The sequence below is a fragment of the Macaca mulatta genome, chromosome 11 (assembly GCF_049350105.2).
Source record: "Macaca mulatta isolate MMU2019108-1 chromosome 11, T2T-MMU8v2.0, whole genome shotgun sequence".
NCBI lineage: Eukaryota > Metazoa > Chordata > Mammalia > Primates > Cercopithecidae > Macaca > Macaca mulatta.
In genome coordinates, this window is record NC_133416.1 from 133,484,660 (window position 1) to 133,506,841 (window position 22,182).

The window sequence follows — 22,182 nt, forward strand, 5'->3', positions numbered from 1 at the left end:
GACAGCTTTTATGGATCTTGTCCATAGAGTCCCATGAGGACAGGAGCAATGACTTGTCCCTCTCTCCACCCTCTGACTAATGCAGGGTTATGGGGAGAGCAGACACTCAGCTGAAGTTTAGTGAAAGTGTATGTGAATGAAATAAGGGACTTCTGGAAAGGGAGAGCTCAATGTGCTGAAAACTTAACCTTCTGGTGTGATAATCTGTAGTGACATTAATTGCTTGCTGTTGAGAGTTTCCCAACAATTTGTGTGGGGGATTGGTCAAAGTGGTGGGAAAAACTATACGGAAAGGACACAAACCTTCTGAAAGATTGGAGGGTTCTGCAGAGCCCTGAGGGACAATAGCTGCAGGCAGCTGTTCTATAACCCTGAGGCAGAGGGCAAGGAGTAGGTACAAGGGAGTGTGGGGGGATTTTTCTTAAACAAGCTTGTTTACTTATGTCGATCAGGAACTGACCTTTGATTATCTGCGTGACCTTCCCTGAAAGGGAAACAATGAATGTTAATTACCTACAGGTTGTGTTTGCTCCAGGTTTTCCGCATTGTGCCTGCACTGAATAAAAGCAAGCAGCTCCAGCTTCTCAGGGCTGCTCTCTGGCCACTAGAGCCAGGCAGTCACCCAGCTGCTCTTACATTGCATACCTGTGTCTGAGTACTCACTTCATCTGTCTGCCAGGGTCTGTGGGACAGACCCAGCAGGTGGTGCCCCCATGTGAGGAACGCTGTGATGGATTGTGAGGGAACCCTCAAAAACAAATGTGAAGTGACTGCGCAGTAAGTAATTGGTGCCTGCTGGGGCTTTCCAAGTTTGAGGGGATTTTCAAGCTAGAGTTTTGTCACGGGACAAACAATTATCAGCTCAACAGCAACAATATATAAAAGTATTAAAACAGCTGCTTAAACCTAGCAGAGCCTCAGTCTCAGAGGCCCAATTAAGGGACCTAATCAAAACTGTTGTTTTCCATAACCCATGGTTCCTAGAAAAAGCCACGTTAGACCTAGAGCTCTGGGAACAAGTGGGAATAAATTTTAAACAACATCATGTACAAGGGCAACGGGTCCCAGTAACATCTTTAATGTTATAAGCCTTACATTACTCATGGGAATATGAATAAGGACCCTGCAACACTATTGGTTAGGGCTGCTTTGGCCCCACTCTACAGAGAAGAGCCTAAAAAGGGAGGGGAGGAAGAACTATCATCTACCTTATCGCCTCCTCCTCCTCCCCCAGCCCCTCCATTACCAGCTAAAGGTGCCACAGAGGAGAGAGAGGCTTTCCCTGAACCTCCTCCTCCAATAAATTGGAAAAAAAGGCAAGGGATACACTACAGTTATGGGACCCTGTCTTAGGCAAGTGGCATTAGAAGGGGAACATTTGTCCTGCCCAGTGATGCAAGATCAACAAGGCAATCAGGTACATGAACCCATTACTTTCAACACTTACAAAGAGATAAGAAAAAGCATTAGAGAAAACAGAGCCACTAGCCCATTTATGAAAGGATTAATTGAGGCCATAGCAGATAGTCTCCATATGACCCCATGGCACTGGTCAGTGCTAGCTAAAACAACTTTAGAGGCCAGTCAGTACCTCCTCTGGAGGGCAGAATATGATGAGTTGTGCGAACAACAAGCCAACCAAAATCAACTGGCTGGGCAAAACGTAACGGCTGCTGAGATCCAGGGGAGGGGTCCCTGTGTCAATGTACAACAGCAATTAAATTTTGTCCCCCACGCCTGTGCACAAGTGTCCTCATGTGACTGCAGGACTTGGGACCAAATTCCTGAAGGTGGAGTTGAACAGGGACCTTTTGTGGCGATTAAGCGACAGATTAGTCATGCCTAGGCTGCTGATATCTTATTGTTGCAATTGGCTTATGAAAATGCTAATATAGACTGTTAGTAGGCAATGCAGGCAATCAGAAGAAAAGCAGCTATCTAGTGGGAACCACATAAATCCCTCACTCGATCAGAGAGCTGAGGTTGAAGGAGCAGTTACAAGGGAGTGTGGGGGAATTTATCTCAAACAAGCTTGTTTACTTCTGTTGACCAGGAACTGACCTTTGATCATCCACACACATGACTCTCCCTGAAAGGGGAAAACCATAAATGTTAATTACCTACAGGTTGTGTGGGCTCCAGGTTTTTGGCATTGTGCCTACACTGAATAAAAGCAAGCAGCTCCAGCTTCTTGGGGCTGCTCCCTGGCCACTAGAGCCAGGCAGTCACCTAGCTGCTCTTACACTGCCTGCTTGTATCTGAGTACTCATTTCATCTGTTGGCCAGGGTTTGTGGGACAGACCTGGCAAATTTGAGTCCATTTAAGAATGAAAAATAACACTGGTAGCAATCATTTGAAAATGTGCCAGAATACCAGTGACACATATACACCAAAAGTCCATGTAAGATGCCAATAAGTAAGTCAGGTCACTCACAAGATAGTGACGTTTCAGAATCAAGTCACCAAATTCACAAATAGTAGGTTAATTATCACATTTATCAACCTTTTATGATGATCTAAGGGTAAGCGAACTGATTTGTGAAAGTCGCTCATTTGGTAAGACCTGGGGCCAAAACGTGAACAACCATTATTCTTATAGCAGATTTAATGGTTTCTCTGCTATATTAGATGAAATGTGTCTCCTGTCTGTCTCTACACCGTGTTGAATGAGGAATGCCACCTGCCGCTTTCTCTCAATCACGTTGAATAAGAGACACCATCTGCCTCTCTCTTTCCATCATTTTGAACGTGGAGGGGCACCTTCCTGCTTCAGGCCTGTTGGGCATTCCTTAGGGCATGGTACTCCTTCAATTTCTCTCTAGATGGGATCCGTCCGAGCTCTCAGATGTGACAATGTTTTTCACTCCGTACTCTACTGAATTCATTACTATTATCAGCTTGAGCAATGTACCTAACATAGCCTCCATTTTTGTTGAGAAACCAAGAAATTGGCCGGGTGCAGTGGCTCATGCCTGGGTGGATCACCTGAGGTCAGGAGTTCGAGACCAGCCTGGCCAACATGGTGAAACCCCGTCTCTACAAAAATACAAAAATTAGCTGGGCATGGTGGTGTGTGCCTGTAATCCCAACTACTTGGGAGGCTGAGGCAGGAGAATTGCTTGAACCTGGGAGGTGGAGGTTGCAGTGAGCAGAGTTTGTGCCACTTCACGCCAGCCTGCGTGATACAGCAAGATTCTGTCTCAAAAAACAAACAAAAAAGAAACCAAGAAATTCTATCAGGCATTTTCTCAATGGAACCCCTGAGAATAATTAAGAACAGTCAAATAAAAGGGTGATTTTTGAAATTCTATTTGCAAATATTTAATATACTTTTGTTGTCAACTAATGGAGTCTTTATCTCTTGTTTTTAATACCTGGGCTTAGGAAGCCCACCTGCAGTGAACACAGGCCTTTTAGGCCACTCTGATAACTAAACCTGGACCAGAGGCTGTATGCTCAGAAGATGACAAGTAATAATAATAATGATAGCAACAACACAACAATAACTTCTTGTGAATGCTATCTAGTGCCAGGCAGCAAGCTAAGTCCTTCACATCATGGTCTAATTTATTGTTAGGATCCAAGGTCACATGGTAGGAAGGGAAGCCAGGACCTGAATGACACATGTATGCCCCTGACCCTGATACTGCACATGAAGACAAAGCCTTGTATCAGCAAGTATCAGGGCATTTTGCAAATGTGGGGATAACAGTTGCTGAGATGTGAGCTGGATTTTGTTTTTCACTAACTTAGAAAATATTTTGTGGGAAACTGAAAACTACAATTCCCCTTCTCCTGCATCCTTTATATTAATCTTGGCTATTAATTTTAACTAAAACAGAAGTTAATAGCTCCCGTTGGCAGTTTAATAAGGAGCCTTGGTAGGGTGGGAGGTGGGGAGAGGGACTGTGGTTTCCAAAGGCCACCCCAGGCTTCATAATTCCATAGGAGGACTCACAGGACTCGGCATATAGTGTTATGCTGATAAGTTACCTTAACAACATAAAATCAAGTTGTTCTCTCAGGCTGTTTACTAAGAAGTGCAAATACATTCTCTAAATATTGAAAAAAGTTTATTTTAGTAGTGCCGAGATCTGCTGATTTATAATTATGGCTAAACTTTACTACCACAAAAAGATATGAAAGACAGTCAGCCAATGTAAAAGGTGGATGGGGTGAAGTCTGGGGGGTCAGCCTCAACCTCTCCCAATGGAGTCACTCAGGACACACTTAATTCACCAGCAAATACATGTGACAATGTGTATGAAATCTGCCAAATATACCAGAGAAGCCCGTTAGAGACTCAATGCCCAGGATTTTTACTAGGGGCTGATTCCATAGGTACCCTCTTCCTGGCAGGTACTAAAATTCCAGAAGAAAAGCAGGTGTATGGCAGGGATTGTATTATTTGTACAAAACGTCTGGGTATAGTGAGCCACCTTTACCAGGTGCCACCCCGGGTCTCCTGACAAATGCAGTCCCAGGCCTGTTAGGTTAAATCCTTAAGAAAGGAGAAAAGCCGGGCGCGGTGGCTCACGCCTGTAATCCCAGCACTTTGGGAGGCAGAGACGGGCGGATCACGAGGTCAGGAGATCGAGACCATCCTGACTAACACGGTGAAACCCCGTCTCTACTAAAAAATACAAAAAACTAGCCAGGCGAGGTGGCGGGCGCCTGTAGTCCTAGCTACTCGGGAGGCTGAGGCAGGAGAATGGCGGGAACCCGGGAGGTGGAGCTTGCAGTGAGCCGAGATCGCGCCACTGCACTCCAGCCTGGGGGACAGAGCGAGACTCTGTCTCAAAAAAAAAAAAAAAAAAAAAAAAAAAAGGAGAAAATATAGGGCTGGGCTATACACTGTCTTGGAGAGAGAATGACAATGTTGGTGAATATTTACATACCAGCTACCATAAAACTTAGGTCACAGCTATACGTGTTCTGTATCTTATCAACATAAAATTGAGTTGCTCTCTCCAGCTATTTACTAAGAAGGACAAATAAATTCTCTGAATATTAAAAGTGTTTATTTTAGTAGTGCCAAGATCTGCTGGTCTGTAACATTGTGATTATGTGCAAGTGTCTGTGAGAGAAAAGTATGTTAAGAGGATTCTTGTAATCCCAGCACTTTGGGAGGCCGAGACGGGCAGATCACGAGGTCAGGAGATCGAGACCATCCTGGCTAACACGGTGAAACCCTGTCTCTACTAAAAAATACAAAAAACTAGCCGGGCGAGGTGGCGGGCGCCTGTAGTCCCAGCTACTCGGGAGGCTGAGGCAGGAGAATGGCTTAAACCCGGGAAGCGGAGCTTGCAGTGAGCTGAGATCCGGCCACTGCACTCCAGCCTGGGCGACAGAGCGAGACTCCGTCCAAAAAAAAAAAAAGAGGATTCTGCAGAATAATGTGTTTGATATAAGCTAGATGGTTGACAGTTATCCTACTGTGCATCTTGCTGACTTGATCCTGGAATTTCGCTGCTGTGTAAATGACCTGACTTTAGCCAGCAGCAGAAGTCTCCTTTGTCCTGGAGGTTTCTTAGGCCTGCATGTAAATCAGATGCATTTCTAAAAGGCAGTGCCAGCTGGTGCTTTCCACCACTCTCTACAAAAAGAGAGAGAGAGAGAGAGAGAGAGAAAAAATGCTGTCCTCCATCGGCAAGTGTCCAGCATACTTTCTGCTCAGGAGGGTCTTGTAGGCACGGGAATGGGAAAAATTAGGTAGAAACTTTCCAGGCCAGGCACAGTGGCTCACGCCTGTAATCCCAGCACTTTGGGAGGCTGAGGCAGGCGGATCACGAGGTCATGAGTTCGAGACCAGCCTGGCATAGTGAAACCCTATCTATGTTAAAATACAAAAATTAGCCAGGCATGGGGGTGTGCACCTGTAGTCCCAGCTACTCGGGAGGCTGAGGCAGGAGAATCGCTTGAACACAGGTGGCGGAGGTTATGGTGAGCCAAGATCTTACCATTGTACTCCAGCCTGGGCAAACACAGTGAGACTCTATCTCAAAACAAAACAAAACAAAAGGAAACTTTCAGATGAGACCCCTGAGGCCCCTAGAGACATGGGCTCTAAGGAGAAACCCCTTGGTGATCTCCTTGCACAATATTGTACTTTGGAAAGAATAAAGTCAAACTGGAGGAATTAATAGCAAATGATTTTTTAAACTAGAGAATGTAGCAGAGAAAGACGTGGTTACATTTCATCCTTGTAAGTTCTTTAGCTGGGCTACGAATTAAACTGATGTAAGACAGACTAACAGGAGAAAAACCATATTGAACTGTGCATGTACACACGGGAGTCCCACAACATCAGAGTAGAAGAGACAGGTGATTGAAGCTTATGTAGCATCCTGAGCTACAGAAAGGAATAGGGGCTTGGGGCTTCTAGAGGGAGGTGATGACACAAGTTCTGGGAGGGTGAGAGGAAGAAGTGTAGGGTCGTCTTGTTATGCAGTGTATTCGTGCATTTTCATACTGCTGTGAAGAAATGCCTGAGACTGGCTAATTTATAAAGAAAAAGAAGTTTAATGGACTTGCAGTTTCACATGACTGGGGAGGCCTCGCAATCATGGCGGAAAGTGAAGGAGGAGCGAAGGCACATCTTATATGCCAGCAGGCAAGAGAGTGTGTGCAAGGGAACTGCCCTTTATAAAACCATCAGATCTCATGAGACTTATTCACTATCATCGGAACAGCACAGGAAAAACCCTCCCTCGTGATTCAGTTACCTCCTACCTAGTCCCTCCCATGACACATGGGGATTATGGGAGCTACAGTTCAAGATGAGATTTGGGTGGGGACATAACCAAACCATATCATGCAGATAAAAAGTCTCTCAGGTAATAATAAAAGCATCCAGACTGGTGCTGACCTCCAGTGTTCTCTCCTGTAATGCAAGTTAATCTTCCCTGGTTGTTAAGATTCCTTCGTAGGGAGGGAATTCAAGACAATTGAGTTCCTTTTGGAGGATCCCTTTATAAGCAGATAAGATAAGCTCAAAGAAAGCCTCTGCCTGCACCTGCTGTTGACCAAATTCCCTTGGTTCAAAGTAATCAATCATCCCAAAGTGTCATATTTTGGGTGGCATTTTCTGCGCTCCTTCCAGGGAAATTGAATATGTCACAGTTCCCTCCCTCTGCTTAAGTATACACCACAAGCATTGTAAGATGCCACAGGTAAACCATGTTTCTCCACAAGGGTTTTTATGCATCATAAACAAGTTTTGTACAACTCTCACAGCCCTCTTCACAAGTGCTTCCTCCCACTGAGTTCAGGGGAGGAACTGGTGCAGGTGAGTGTTTACAAACACTGGACCTGGCCAAATGACTGCAGTGTCAAAAAGAAATCCCACAAGCATTCTTCAAAAGCCATCTTCTTTCACCCAAGCTATTTCTGTAAGGTGGATGTTTTCATTACTTTTTCTCATACAAACCAGAAAGTGAAAAAAGCCAAAACCAAGGTCTGTGTAGATTCCATTGTGAAGCGTTTGTGTGTTCATCGTCATCCTGACCTCCTTCCCTCATTTCTTTGGAAACAAATAATTTTTTCCAGCAACATTGGCTGATAATATGTAAAGAAGCATTTTAAAAGTACCTGGTGTATGTGTGGCTTTATTCTGTTGTCACAGTTAAATTCATCAGGTGAAACTTGGTGCAAAATTCATTTGAATGAAAGCTTTGCAAGTCATAACTGAAGAGATGTGATTGGCATTGCTGTTCAACAAACAGTTATGAATTTACTAAACAATAAATACATTTATATAAAAATGCTGAATAAAAAGGAATAAATGTAATTAGTATTTGGAAGGGCAAGAACTTCTGAATAAAAATATTCATCTTTTATTAATCACATACATTTTGCATAGGGAGATTATTTTTCCCAGTTTGGACTAACAACACAGAATTCTCGTATGCAATTGTGAGAACAGTTGGCCTGTGACAATTTAATGGTATTTTGCAAAACCCTCATTTTGTAAGCTGCTCATATTGGTCTACTTCTGCCCATTGTTTTCTGAATCACAAATCATTTTTGAGAAACGCTGACACAGGATGGCAGTTCACATGCAGCTAAATGTTACTAGCTCCTACATAACAACCTCCCTGTATCCAGTTTCCTCTGATATACTGCAAGGGACAGGAGAACAAAGACTTACAGTAATTGACAGTGGTCACTGGATTTACTGTTAGCATTTCGACCCTGGGAATTTATTCATCTCACAGCCAGGTTTGCGTCTGATTATTAGTTTGCTAGGGATCTTTTAACAATGCACCACAAACTGGGTGGCTTAAAGCACCAGAAATTTATTATCTCAAAGTTCTGGAGGCTAAAAGTAGAAGATCATGGTATCGACAGGGTTAGTTCTTTCTTGAGAGAGAATCTTGTAGCTTCTGGTGGTTCACTGGCAATCTTTGAAATACCTTGTCTTGTAGGGAAGCACAGCCCCAATCGCTGTCCTTCATCTTTACACAGTGTTCTCTCTCTCTTTCTATGTGTATGTGTCTCCAACATTCCCCAACTCCCTCTTTTTTTTGAGACAGGGTCTTGCTCTGTTGCCCAGTCTTAAGGGCAGTGGCAGGATCACAGCTTACTGCAGGCTTGACCTCTCAGGCTTAAACAATCTTCCCTCCTCAGCCTCCTGAGTAGCCAGGACTATACACATGCACCACCATGCCTGGCTAATTTTTTTTATTTTTATTTTTGTAGAGAAGGGGTCTCACTATATTGCCCAGGCTGGTCTCAGGACCACTACATTGCTGGTCCTGGGCTCAGGAAATCCTGCCTTGGCCTCCCAAAGTGCAGGGATTACAGGTGTGAGCCCCCGCGCCCAGTCTCCCTTCTTACAAGGACACCAGTCATATTAGATTAGGATCCACCCTAACAACCTCACCCTAACTAATTACCTCTGCAATGAAACTATTTCCAAACATGGCCACTTTCTGAGTTACTTGAATTTAAGACTTAAAGATAAGAATTTTTGGGGAAAACGATTCAGTCCCTAACAGCTGGTCACCTATGAAAGTCTTGTACTCAGAAAGATGCCAGCAGACTTGAAGCACAGAACGGCATGCTTTGAGCACAGATCTTTTTGGTAGTGCTTGGGGATCCACATTGGAAATGACTTCACAGGCAAACCTGCAGCCCACACAGGATGACAGACAGACGTTGCTGCAAGGAAACCAGGGGAAAGAAACTCTGCTTGAGCCAAAAGTGACTTGCACAGCAGAAAGGTGGCCTGTTTTCCAACAACCCAGCAACAATCCCAAAGCTGAGATCTGTATGTCCATCCTGAACCCATCACTGTGGCCCTAGAGGACCTAGCGCCAGACTGATTTGGGTCCTATGCCTGGTTCCCCTGACCAAGACCACAAAACCCCAGAGGAGCAGAGAGAGGAATCCTCGAACAAAAACCTCAACAGTGTTCTTACCAAAGGAGAAGAGGATGAGAAATAGGATTCCAAGCAGGTCAAAGAATATTGGTGTCTAAACTCTTCAGACCTAAAGAGGCATGGAGAAAAGGAAACTTTATTGAAGGAAAGTTTCATTCAAATTGTTAAAAGAAATGTGCACCTGCAATCATGAGCATCTTTAGAGACAAAACAGTTCAACCATTTGCCATGCAATGGAAACTCTAGATGTGTCAGTGTTTAAATGTAAATCTTTTTTTTTTTTTTTTTTTTTTGGAAAGAAGTTGCCATCAGAAGCTGCCATTCATTCTGACAGAAGTAGGTACTTTTCACTCCCATCTTCAGATTGACTTCCACTCCAACTCAGTTCGAAGGATGTATGCCTCGTAGAATAATCACAGGTGCCACTCTTTAACTGTTAATGAAAATTGGGAGTGGAAGTCAAAATGAATATGGGGGTGAAAAGTGACATCGAACATGAGTTTGCTATCCAATGATAAAGATCAGGAATAAAAATCTGTCAGCATCCCTAAGAACTTAGCACTTCAGCTTCATTCAACAATATACGAAGAACTCACAGGTGCCAATGACAGCTGATACCAACCAGTTCAACCATTAGCCATGCAATGGAAACTCTAGATGTATCAGTGTTTAAATGCAAATCTTTTTTTTTTTAAAGAAGCTGCCATTGGAAGCTGCCATTCATTCTGACATAAGTAGGTGCTTCGTCTGATAAACGTGGCTTGTGTAATTTATCAATGACGGAGAAGGTAGATAGCAGCAGGCACACTTGGGGCTGCATTTGAAGGAGAGCAACATCCCTTTGTTTTCACAGAGGTATGGCTGTGTTTGTAGATCTCTACCTTAGACGAAAGTTATGATAGGCTGTGTAGTAGGCGGAAAAGTGGTTTGATACTACAGAAGTGTCCCTGACACTGTCATATCTTGTAAACCAGTTCCTTTACTAGGTTGCCAGTAAATCAAAGTCACCATGAGGAAAGTCATATGTGTGCATGATTTGAATGTTGACGTATCAAACTTTCCTGGAGGGCTTACTTTAGACTGTCCTGTGAACGGAGGTTACTTTAAGATTTTTACAGTTAAGAAGAGAATGGAAGATTGAAAGGAAAATGCAACCCTGAAACATTTAAGATTCAGAGAATGGATGCTCCTCGAGTGCAATAGAAATGAAAGAAATTGTAACATCTTCCCACATCTTCCATGAAATCTTGACTTGTTTTGGTGAAGAGAAATGCCTTACTTTAGGGATGAGAGGACTAAAAATATGATTTCATTTCTATGATGTCTAAAGACATGCAAAGTTAATCTAAGGTAGTAGATGTTAAAAAGTGGTTGCATTTGAGGAGTTGGCTATTTCTGGAAAAGGGAAGGAACAGCTTCCTGGGTGATAGAAATGTTGTGTGTACTGACTTTGTGATGTTTATGCTGGTGCATATGCAGGCTGAAGGGGCAGTTGTCACCAAGGATTAATTCTTCTATTAATCACAGGAGAATAAGCACGAGTTGAGATTGTGGTGCTTCTTGAAGTCTCATCCAGATCGGAAACCTGCTGCTCTGTCCGCATTCCATCCACCAAAGCAACCCGTATGGCCATGTCCGACCTCAGATGGGGAAAGGCAATTCTCTAGCCTGAGGAGGTGTAAAGCCACATGGCAAAGGATAAGTGTGTACAAGATAAATGCAGGGAGGGCAGTGATCCAATCTACTGCAGTGTGTTATTCTCTCCAGCTTGGCTTGTGTTCCCCATATGCAGCATCCTACAGTGACAGAAGCTCACTCCCTTAATATGGGCCAGGCACTGTGCTAAGCACAGCACATGGTCTATCTTGGTGTAGCCTCACAGCAACTTTGGAGCAAAGCACAATGTATAGCACCATTTATCCATGAGAAATTAGAGCTTCATAGCATTTAAAGCAAATTCCCAGAGTTGCACAGTCCTAGTTAGTGAAAAAGCTGAAAATTGGACCCAATCATCTTCTGACTCCAGAACCATACATGTCTTGCTCTCCTAAAATATCCTTGCCTAGGGTAATGTACATCCTAGGGTCATGTGCATTTGCCTTCTTGCCCATTTTGACAAGCATTTTATACAGATATCTTCTGTACCACACCTTGTTCCAGGTGACAAGGGCAATAGTAAACATGGGATACCAGATCCCTGCACACAAGTAGCTCATCTTCCAATACAGAGAATGTATAGACAATACACAAACACATAAATAAAATGATTTTAACGAATGATGCAATATTCCAAACAGGATATCAGGATGGTGGAATAGAAGAGACCGTCTCCAAGATATTTAGGATAAGTTGAGGATATTTGACTCTAGATAGGAAGTCAGGCAGGGTCTCCACGAGGAGATGGAATTTGATTTGAAACCTCAGTGTTGAGATGGATGCAGCTGTGCAAAAATATAGAGGAATATTGATCCAGGCAAAAGGAAACACAAAGCAAGAGGCATATTTGAGAACCAAAAATCAGTTAGGTATGGAGCATATCGAACAGAGGGAGGGAAGGACAGGATGAAGTCAAGAAGGAAGGCAGAGACCAGGTCGTGTAGAGCCTTGGAGCCCATGATGTAGGGCTGCAAAGTGGTATTTTTTTTTTTTTTTTTTTTTGAGACAAAGTCTCGCTCTGTCGTCCAGGCTGAATGAAGTGGTGTGATCTTGACTCACTGGCTCACTGCAAGCTCCGCCTCCCGGGCTCACACCATTCTCCTGCCTCAGCCTCCCAAGTAGCTGGGACTACAGGCACCCACCACCATGCCCAGCTAATTTTTTGTATTTTTAGTAGAGACGGGTTTCACCATGTTAGCCAGGATGGTCTCGATCTCCTGACTTCGTGATCCACCCGTCTCGGCCTCCCAAAGTGCTGGGATTACAGGCATGAGCCACCGCGCCCGGCTGCCAAGTGTTCTTGTCTTTCCCTAGAATGTTTGTATTTAATCTCCAAACCCAGGGAAAGCTCCTGAAAGATGACACCTTGGCATCTACACTTTGGACACTGCACACACCTTGGCTTTGTGTACAGGTAGATGCAATAAATGCTGCTGACTCTCTCACTCCTATAGAGACACCACTATGTTCACTTGTAGTCAGAAACCCTGGTTCACATCTGTCTCCCTTCATTTCCATTTGCTTGAACTTGAGTCGGGACACCACTTAACTTCTCATGTCCTCAACCTCTTTACCTGTAAAATGGGAATTAAAATCCCTGCTTATCTTGCATATATGACATGCAATCCTGTGTATAAAAGCTGTACGTTTTGAAGTAATATACAGATATAAATGGCTATGATTACATATGGAGAAATGTCATATCTTATGAATTCAAAATGACTCTGGACAATGGATTTGGCTGCTTATTTCCCCCACACAGACTGCAGGCATCATTGCTGGGATGACAGGTGTCTCACTGTGAGGGTTGTTAACTATCAGGGCTACGACCAGAGTCACGGAGGGCTGTGAGTGAGGGACACTATGTGTGTTAGCTTTCTGCTGGTGTGATAAAAAATACAACAACTTTTAGTGGCTTAAAACATATGCTGGGCCTTATACATCACACACATTATCTGACTTAGAGGCACAGAAAGTTAGACAACTTGTCCAATGCTCCATGACTAATAATACATCCCATGTTCACCCACAGCCAACATAATACTGAATGGGGAAGAGTTGAAAGCATTCCCTCTGAGAACTGGAACAAGACACGGATGCCTACTCTCACCACTCCTCTTCAACATAGTACTGGAAGTCCTAGCCAGAGCAATCAGACAAGAGAAAGAAATAAAGGGCATCCAAATTGGTAAAGAGGAAGTCAAGCTGTCACTGTTTGCTAATGATATGATTGTTTACCTTGAAAATCTTAAACACTCCTTCAGAAAGCTCCTAGAACTTAAAAAAGAATTCAGCAAAGTCTTTGGATACAAGAATAATGTACACAAATCAGTAGCTTTTCTATACCCGAACAGCGACCAAGTGGAGTATCAAATCAAGAACTCAACCCCTTTTACGACAGCTGCAAAAAAAAAAAAAAAAAAAAAAAACCCTACTTTGGAATATATCTAACCAAGGAGTCAAAGGACCTCCATGAGGAAAACTATAAAATGCTGTTGAAAGAAATCACAGACGACACAAACAAATGGAAACACATCCCATGCTCATGGATGGGTAGAGTCAATATTGTGAAAATGACCATACTGCCAAAAGCAATCTATCTACAAATTCAACACAATCCCCTTCAAAATACCATGATCATTCTTCAGAGTTAGAAAAAACAATTCTAAAATTCATATGGAACCAAAAAATAGCCCGTATAGCCAAAGCGAGACTAAGCAAAAAGAACAAATCTGGAGGCATCACACTACCTGATTTCAAACTATACTATAAGGCCATAGTCACCAAAACAGCATGGTAAAGGTATAAATATAGGCACATAGACCAATGGGACAGAATAGAGAACCCAGAAATAAATCCAAATACAGCCAACTGATCTTCAACAAAGCAAACAAAATCATAAAGTTGGGGAAAGGACACCCATTTCAAAAAATGGTGATGGGATAATTGACTAGCTACCTGTAAGAGAGTGAAACTGGATCCTCATCTCTCACCTTATACAAAAATCAACTCAAGATGGATTAAGAGTTGTTACTACAAAAATTCTAGAAGACAACATTGGAAAAATCCTTCTAGGCATTGGCTTAGGCAAGGATTTCATGACCAAGAACACAAAAGCAAATGCAATAAAAACAAAGATAAATAGCTGGGACCTAATTAAACTAAAGAGCTTTTGCACAGCAAAAGGAACAGTCAGCAGAGTAAACAGAAAACCCACAGAGTGGGAGAAAATCTTCACAATCTATACACCTGAAAAAGGACTAATATCCAGAATCTACAACAAACTCAAATCAGTAAGAAAAATGCAAACAATCTGGTCAAAAAGTGGGCTAAGGATGTGAATAGACAATTCTCAAAAGAAGATATACAAACGGCCAGCAAACATGAAAAAAAAAAATGCTCAGCATCACTAATGATCAGGGAAATGCAAATCAAAACCACAGTGTGATGCCATATACTCCTGCAAGAATGGTCATAATCAAAAAACAGTAGATGTTGGTGTGGATGCAGTGAACGGGGAACACTTTTACACTACTGCTGGGACTGTAAACTAGTACAATGACTATGGAAAACAATGTGAAGATTCTTTAAAGAACTAAAAGTAGAACTACCATTTGATCCAGCAATCCCCCTACTGGGTATCTACCCAGAGGAAAAGAAGTCATTATTCAAAAAATGTACTTGCACATGCATGTTTATAGCAGCACAATTCACAATTCCAAAATTGTGGAACCAACCCAAATGCCCATTAATCCATGACTGGATAAAGAAACTGTGGTATATACATATGATGGAATATTATGCAGCCATAAAAAGGAATGAATTAACAGCATTTGCAGTGACCTGGATGAGACTGAAGCCTATTATTCTAAGTTAAGTAACTTGGGAATGGAAAACCAGACATGGTATGTCCTTATTGATATGTGGGAGCTAAGTTATGAGGACATAAAGGCATAAGAGTGATACAGTGGACTTTGGGGAATTGAGGGGAAGAGTGGGAGGTGGTGAGGGATGAAAGACTACAAATATGGTGCAGCGTATACTGCTTGAGTGATGGATGCACCAAAATCTCACAAATCACCACTAAAGAACTTACTCATGTAACCAAATACCACCTGTACCCCAATAACTTATGGAAAAAAAAAGATATCCCATGTTCAAACCCAAATCATTAAGAGGGTCTTAGGGTATGATACCATGGGGAGGAGGAGAACAATGTGTCTTAGAAATTTCATGTTATCATTTTTGTTCGTTTGTTTGTTTATTTTGGTTTGGTTTTAGTTTTGTTTTTGTTTTTGTTTTTGGTTTTTTTTTTTTTGAGACAGGGTCTTGCTTTGTTACCCAGCTTGGAGTGCAGGGGTATGAGCATAGCTCACTGCAACCTCAAACTTCCAGGCTCAAGGGGATCCTCCAAGTACCTCAGCTTCCCAAGTAGCTAGGACCACAGGCATGCACCATCATACCTGGCTAATTTTTAAATTTTTTTGCTAGAGACAGAGTCTCACTATGTTGCCCAGGCTGGTCTCAAACTCCTGGCCTCAAGCGATCCTCCCACCTTGGCTTTTCAAAGTGCTGGAATTACAGGCCTGAGCCACCATGCCAGGCCAATGCTACCTAATATGGCATTTATCAGTGGCATGGGGACCATCCAGCCCAGTGAGAGAGTTTCACTAAATGTTCTTCTGACCTTGAGTTTCTGTTTGTGAGAGAAAATGCATTCACTGCTTTGGTCGCTTAAGCACAACTTATGAATAATATATTGGAACAAATCTCAGATCATTTTTCTCTGTTACTGAAAGCTTACATTAATATCCATGTTAACATAAAGGCTTAACAGGAAGCCCTGTGATGATTTTTATGATGGGAAATGTAGTGATAGATTCTAGGTTCCCGTGGGTGTGCGCTGTTTTCTTCTTTTCTCAACCTTGTATTCACCTCCATGTCCACTCTCTTCCACATTACCCCCGACCCTTTCTTTTCCTATCCAATACTTTTGTAATTTCTTCATCTCACTTCCTTTACACTCAGTAACACGATAGGATCCTTGGGGTCTTCATAGTTTGTGAAAAATAATCATACAGGAAAAGAAATCCCTCTGAGTATTAATTCCGCCTCTTGACTTATGTGCAAATCTTCACTGTGTTATGTGTAAGTATCGATTCCAACACTGAGTTGCAGTCCCTATGCAGCTCCACATCTGCCTGACTGTACATTCTTGCTGCACTGTCACTGATGGTGTAGCTCTTTGAAGATCAGCACAATATCTTTCCCATTCCAGGTAACATCTACAACCCTCCCAATTAGAAAAATAATAGTTCTGCTGTAGGATTTGTTAAATTCCAAAGCCTTCATGTTTATATATTTGTTGTTAATTAAACTCTGATTTCTGAGTAACTTAGAAAGGAATCTTAAAGCATTTGAGATCATATGAAGCTGCTTATGGCATAGATGAAGCAAGGGTCTTTAATGGAGATCCCTGACTTTTCTACATCCTGTTTTTTGGACAATGGGCAAGCACGAATCTCCCATCTGTGAAATGGGAATGACAAGAGCCCATCTTCCGGGAGTATGATGAAGATCACATAAATTCAAAGACAAAAGTAATTAGAAGAATGTCCAGCACACAGAGTCCAGCTAGCTGCTGTTACATTGTAATAGGGGAATGATAATAGCATCTTCATACAGAGCGGAGGCTATGATTAAATGTGAAAATGCCCAATGTCTGGCACATGGTAAGGGATCATATATTAGGACTCATTCATAATCCTATCAGCATGATTATTCCATGTCTAATAACGTAAATATCAAGGGCATTCTCTGACCCCAGTGGAGTCAGTTTCAAGTTGTCAAAAAGCTGTATGTGATTCTGCATTCCACAAGGGCACTTGCCACCAGGAACCCTACCAAATGCTAAGGGTCCTGGTTGATTCACAGCTTAAACTATTTCATAAGATGAAGAAAGAATACGATATCTTTACAGCTTGGGATCCACTCTGCAATTTTATTAAGTGCATATTAGCCACTATTACTAGTGTCATTGTCAGGAAATTGGCTCTGTGGGGATTGGAGAAAATCTCTATGTAGCGGCCTAGAGACAAGTAGCAGGTAAAGACAGAAGCAACCTCCAGTCTTGGTCAGAGACAAGGAAATAACGGACACCCCTTCTACCTCTCCTGTTGTTATCCCAGTCCTTGCAGTAATGCAGGCTCAAGCAATTTGACTGAAAGTGATAATAGGGCAGCCATAACTCAAAGAAGGTGGCAGGGTCCAGACTAGAAAAAGGTAGGTGTATTAGTCCATTTTCACGCTGCTGATAAAGACATACCTGAGACTGGACAATTTGCAAAAGAAAGAGGTTTAATTGGACTTACAGTTTCCCATGGTTGGGGCAGCCTCACAATCATGGCGGAAGGCAAGGAAGAGCAAGTCCTGTCTTACATGGATGGCAGGAGACAAAGACAGAATGAGGAAGACGCAAAAGCGGAAACCCCTGATAAAACCATCAGATCTCATGAGACTTATTCACCACGAGAACAGTGTGGGGGAAACCGCCGCCATGATTCAATTACCTCCCACTGGGTCACTCCCACAACACACGGGAATTATGGAAGTACAATTCAAGATGAGATTTGGATGGGGACACGGCGAAACCGTATCAGTAGACAAGTCACCCAGGGGGCAAGATTTAAGATGGCACTAGTTCTCAGGCTCCTGTAAGTGCAAAGATGGCACCTGACTGTGAGAGCCTCCTTAAAGTTTAAGCTGTGGGTGAGACTCACCTGTTTCACCCTAGTCTTAGCCCTGAAAGGTAATTCAGATGATGAAAGACATTTAAGAAAACAAGTGCAATGTCATTTCAGATGTTGCTTCAGTAAAACATACTTAAATTGTATCCTGCTTTTTTCAAAAATATATTTCTGTAGTCAATTATCTGTGAATTAATTATTGACTTCTTTAGCCTAGTCAGTTTGGAGTGGAAAGGTCTCTGGATAGCTAGAGGTGAGTTAATGATCAATACCTGACCAGCATGGGGTTTCAGGCAGAGGAAGGGGCTGAAATTACAAGTGTCTCTTTGAACTGCAGATGAGCTCTTTTGCTAGCTTTGTCCTTTTTCCTACTCAAGACAATGGTATTTGATGTTATGATGAGGGAAGTAGCTACTATTCTTGGTCCTCATGCATCCTAGGCACTAGATAGAGTGTTTATCTACACTATCACTGAATCCTCACGTCTGTGAGACAAATCCCTTTATTATCAATATTATATAGATGAGATCACTGAAGTTCAGAAAGTCTGAGAAATTTACCCAGGATTATGAAGTTAAGATGTGAATAGACAGTCAAGATGGGAACCAAGTTTACTTCCTGAGCTCTTAATCTCTGTGTATTATTAACTAATACCTGTGTTGGCAGAAACCAAATGCTAGGTGGTTTTTAACAGAGACATTTCTTTTCATACTGGGACCTGCTGCAGATCTATGGGGTTAGATTGACCAGAACCAGCGGGGTCTGAGGCTTTGTTGACTCGGAGTGACTACTGATGACTTACAGCCATGGGTTCTGTGAAACACGGTCACTATACAGTAAAGGGTCTCTACAGGCTGAGGATGAAAAGACCAATTTTAGTGAGGAGCTACTTTCTAGAATGAATGGACTCCTGATTTAAGAGTCTAATCCAAACTCCTCATCATGGCCTTTGCAGGGCTTTGCAGGATGCAGCCTCTGTCCACCCTCTGGCCTCACCCCTCCCACTCACGCTTCACTCACCGAGCTCCTGTTCCTCTAGTCTGGCTCCTACTCACCACACTTGGTCTGCAGTGGTTACTGTAATTGCAACGTTCTTCAAGATCCTCACATGCCCGACTCCTCATTATTCAGATATTAGATAAAATGTTACCTCTCAAAGAATATTTCTCTGAACACTTCATCAAAGTCACTCTCATGACCTCCTCACAAGGATGCTTAGGAGGGTCCTGCATAACCCTCTCTCACTATCGTGTCTCCCTGCTTCAGTTTCCTCAATGCACTCATCGATAACTGAAGTGATCCTTTTTGTCAACCTATGTTTTTTCTTCTCTATTTTAATAACAAGAACTCCAGAAGAGAAGGGCCTTTTCCCACTGTTTCCATTGATGAATCTTCATCACCTAGAATGGAATATGCCACAGAGCAGATGCTCAATAAATATGTTGAATTATTAAACATATTAAAAAGCACTTTTAGTCATATTCATGTTACCATTAAGATTACCATTTGTGCCGGGCGCGGTGGCTCAAGCCTGTAATCCCAGCACTTTGGGAGGCCGAGACGGGCGGATCACGAGGTCAGGAGATCGAGACCATCCTGGCTAACACGGTGAAACCCCGTCTCTACTAAAAAATACAAAAAAAAAAACTAGCCGGGCGCGGTGGCGGGCGCCTGTAGTCCCAACTACTCGGGAGGCTGAGGCAGGAGAATGGCGTGAACCCGGGAGGCGGAGATTGCAGTGAGCTGAGATCCGGCCACTGCACTCCAGCCTGGGCGGCAGAGCGAGACTCCGTCTCAAAAAAAAAAAAAAAAAAAAAAAAAAAAGATTACCATTTGTTTGCAACTTCATTGCTTTCCCCAAGAGATTCTTAGCATCAGTTAGAGACACTTAACTGCAAGTAACAGAACAGTTAAGTAACAGTGGCTCAGACCAATAGGGTTTGTGTTTCTCACAAAACAAACAAGCAAACAAACAACTGGAGGTGGATGTTTTCCATGATTGGTTTAGTGACTCAATAAAGTCGGGGCCTCAATCCTTACAACCCAAGTCACTTTTTCCTTTTGGTCTTAAAATGGTGGCTGCAGCTCCAGCAGTCATGTGCACAGTGAAGACAGGAAGGAAGTGGAAAAGAAGGAGTCAGCAACAGCTGCAACTTCTCCAATTTACAAAAGACACGAAAGCTTTCTCGAAAGCTGTGTATTTTCCCTCTGTAATTTCTGTTTATGTCTCATGGGGCACCCTAATGCAGATGAATCTGGGATTGGGGTATTTAATGTTAGCAGCCTCTAGCCTCTAAATTAGGGTTAAGGAGAGGGTGAGGGCTTTTGTGGGTGTCTACCACACACTTTTTTTTCAATTTAATGCAATTGTTAAGCTTAAGAGTCAATAAACACATGAAAAAGTGGTGAACATCATTAGTCATCAAGGAAATGTAGAATAAATCACAATTATGAAACTCTGTGAGTCATCACAATGGCTGCAATTAAAAATTCTGGCGAGACAGGGAGTTGGCAAAGACGTGGAGTAACTGGGATCCTCCTGCTTTGCTGGTGCAATCAATACAGCAAGAAAACAATCATTCTGGGAAATAGTTTGCATGTTTCTTAAAAAGGTAAGCATTCTCATCCAATATGATTCAGAAATCATGCCTTTAGGTATTTATCCAATAAATTAAAAATATATGTCCTTACAAAGACTTGTGTACAAATACCCTGGTTTGTTTTTAATAGATGAATGTCTAGAAACAGCCTCCCGCCAAAAAACAAAATTATTTTTATATATACAAGAATATGGATAAATCTTAAAAAACATTTTGCTTAGTGAAAGTAGCCAGATGTGAAAGAATACATACTGCAGTCATTTTCCTTCATAACAGGGACATGTTTTTTCCTGTTTTTTAGAAATTTTGTTGTCCTTCATAACAGGGACACGTTTTATGTTTTTTAGGAATTCTGTTGTTAGGCAGTTTTGTCAGTGTGCAAACATTATAGAGTGGACTTATATGAACCTAGAAGGTAGAACCTACTACTCACCTAGACTGTATGGTGTAGCCTATTGCTCCCAGACAACAAACCCACAGAGCATATTGCTATACTGAATACTATATAACACAATGATAGGTATTCGTGTAGCTAAACATAGAAAATGTACAGTAAAACCATGGTATTATAATCTTATGGGACCATCTTTGTATATGTTGTCCATCATTGACTTAAACATTATTATGTGGGCCATGACTGTGTGACTTTTTATGTGAAACTCTGGAAAAGACAAATCAAGCCAATAGTGACACAACATGTCAGTGAGGCCCAAGGCTGTAGTTGCAAGAGTGCACACAATGAAGAGGTGATGACGGAAGTGGTATATATGTGATCCGGTTCGAGCAGGTCCTGAAGGCACAAGTAAGTTACATGACAAACTGACTCAAATGCTCATGGTCTTCACTCCTGCCACTCTGCCTTCTCTCCCCCAGCTGGCACCGATGGCCTCATGGGGACTTCCCTATGCTCAGTTGACAGAGAAAGAGAAGACTAGGGTCTTGTGTACAGATGGCTCTGCCTGATATGCAGTTACCACCCAAAAGTGAACAGCTGCAGCCCTAACAGCCTCTTTCTAGGACACCTTTGAAGGATAGTGGCAAAGGAAAATCTTCCCAGTGGATAGAACTTCAAGCAGTGCATCTGGTTGTGCACTTTGCTTGGAAGGAGAAGTAGCCAAATATGTGGTTATATACTGATTTGTGGACTGTAGCCAGTGATTTGGCTGGATGGTCAGGGACTTGGAAGAAGCATGATTGGACAAATGGTAACAAAGTAGTTTGGAAAAGAAGTATGTGGATGGACCTCTCTGAATGGTCAAAAACTGTGAAGATATTTGTATCCCACATGAGTGCTCACCAATGCATGACCTTAGCAGAGGAGGATTTTAATAAGTGGATAGGATGGCTTGTTCTGTGGACACCACTCAGCCTTTTTCCCCAGCCACCCTTGTCATCGTCCAACGGGCCCATAAACAAGGTGGCCATGTGGCAGGGATGGAGGTTATGCAAGGGCTCAGCAACATGGGCTTCCACTCACCAAGGCTAACTTGGCTATGGCCACCGCTGAGTGACCAATTTGCAGCAGCAGACACCAACACTGAGCCCTCGATATGGCACCATTCATCGGGGCGATCAATCAGCTACTTGGTGGCAGGTTGATTATATTGGACCTCTTCCATCATGGAAAGAGCAACACTTTGTCCTTACTGGAATAGTTACTTACTCCGGGTATGGGTTTGCCTATCCTGAATGCAATGCTTCTGCCAAGACTACCATCCACGGGCTCACGGAATGCCTTATTCACCATCATGGTATTCCACACAGCATTGCCTCTGACCGAGGCATTCGCTTTATGG

General features: G+C 42.6%; 1 long non-coding RNA gene across 1 annotated transcript; it reads left to right on the forward strand.

Annotated features, from left to right (window-relative positions):
• Positions 1-561: 561 nt before the first annotated feature.
• Positions 562-17,970, forward strand: LOC144332715 (uncharacterized). Its single transcript, XR_013400723.1, has 2 exons — positions 562-777; positions 13,073-17,970. It is a non-coding gene; the product is annotated as an uncharacterized LOC144332715 (long non-coding RNA).
• The last annotated feature ends 4,212 nt before the right edge of the window (positions 17,971-22,182 follow it).